Here is a 2,076-nt window from a genome sequence, read left to right as displayed (position 1 = left end):
ACTAATAACCACTTAGATATTGACAGCTAGGATATTCTTATATGGTTTTAGTTTAATTTGAAAGCTGGCATAGTAGATATCTTATACAAGAAGTAGTTCTATTCCATGCAACAATTCCATTTATTTAATAATGAGCTATCATGTATCAAAAACAAAAACAAGCACCAACTAGATTGTATATATTACACTGAAGAAGAACAAAATATTAATAGCGCTCAGCCAAAAGATAAGAAAGTAAGAATCTCGATTCTTCATATTTTTGCTTTTGATTAATCCATGCGGTACACCAAATTTTGATGCCTCATGAGTATAATAAGAAGCTAAAAGAGACTATATATTCCTATATTTTCCTTTGTTTTAATTAACTTGATGATGAATTAATTAAGAAATAGACAACTTAATTTCTTGTCAATTTGATAACTCGATCAGTCTCAAACCCTTGATCTTACCCAAATGTTTCCATCATCAACTCAATAATTTATGCCAGCTTTGGATGTATGACGCTATACCAATAGATGCAGCAGCTGTCGAATTATGAGAGTAGAACGTTGTTGTTTTCAATTAACATTTTCATAATTTTAATTATGTTATGGCCCATATTCTTCATCGTGACATAAAACTCGAATTATAATTTCAAATTAGAAACTAGAAAGCGTCTAAAAAACACCACCTCGATCTGCATGTGAATATAAGTGTGCTCATTGAATATTAATCAAAGACTTTAGGTAATACAATTAGCAACCTGCACCTCTTCCTGAACTTGACCAAATCGTATATATGGATCTAGAAGCAGAAGATTATATTTCACACAAAGCGACTCGTTCAAAGAACAAATGCCTATATATACTTGTCATCGTATGAAAGGTACGTATATAAGTTTCCAATGAGTCCATTTTCACACATTACATGCTAATAAGTATGACTCAATAGTTCATAGTTTTAGTTTTTTAGTTATACGTTTCACCGTCGATGATGTTTTCATTTGATTATGATTGATGTCTCCATATGTTTAGACTAGCTAGTTCGTATTGTTCATGTATCAAAAACAAAGTACGTAAGCGCTAAATAAAATACGGGGCAAGGGAAGTAATGCTAGCTCAACGGGGTTAGGGTTTTGGAATAATCAAATGGTTTGGTAAAACAAGGGGCAGGTGGAGGGTAGTCTTGTCCGTAGATTAAACAGTGACGGCCAGTGAGGATGCGTGATAGAACACGTAAAGAGATGAAAGGGTATTTTCGGAAGAAGACGTGTCATTTTGTAACGGTCTAAAAGTGGAAACAAGAAAGCTTCCCTCCTTCGTTTTGCGTCTGAAAACCGCGTAAGAGCATAACGGCGGCGCTCAAATGCCACCTGTTCTTTCTTTTTTCCGATTCGATCTTCTTCTTCTTCGTTTTCCTTCCTTCTTTTCTTTCTGTCTAATACTATTACATCATATTATTCCTCCTCTACTTGTATAGTATGTGTAAAGGAGCCTACATCAAACACTTTACATTTTCTAAATCTATCTTTATAAACATATCAACTCTATGATCCATCGTTGTAACTAATTGTTATTATCGATCTACCGTTTTTACAAACCTTAAACTTACTTTTATCGCGTTAAACTCCCTCAATTGAGAGTAGAAACTTTTCAAAAAACAAAGTAGCAAAATTACACTAGTTATTGCAATAGTTTAACTTCAAGTTAGATACGAAATTCTCTTCAATAGTTTATCTTCAAGCCATAGGTCGGGTAATTTGCACTTGTGTACTGTCCGTATGTCCAAGAAGCCCACTTAGCCAACATCACAACATTCAAATAGGTGTCTGAGAGCAAACAATCAGTCTCACCCCGTTAATATTTTGGCACATTCTTCCTGCAATTCATAACAAACAGAGCGAAAAAGCACATAGTTAATTCATTGTGTCGTGTAGATTTTACTTTCAATTTTTTTTTTCTGTGCTTTATCTACATTGTTCCTACTCCTTGTAAGGAAGTAGCTACGATTACTATCAGCAATCCGAATGAAGTGCAGTATGTCTAAAATAGAAAATGATTCTTGGCCTTAATATGACCTAAAATTTGTGGTCTTAAT

This window comes from Fragaria vesca, linkage group LG5 (assembly GCF_000184155.1).
Source record: "Fragaria vesca subsp. vesca linkage group LG5, FraVesHawaii_1.0, whole genome shotgun sequence".
Taxonomy (NCBI): Eukaryota; Viridiplantae; Streptophyta; class Magnoliopsida; order Rosales; family Rosaceae; genus Fragaria; species Fragaria vesca.
The sequence above is the reverse complement of the archived record's forward strand: the minus strand, read 5'-3'. Positions refer to the sequence as shown.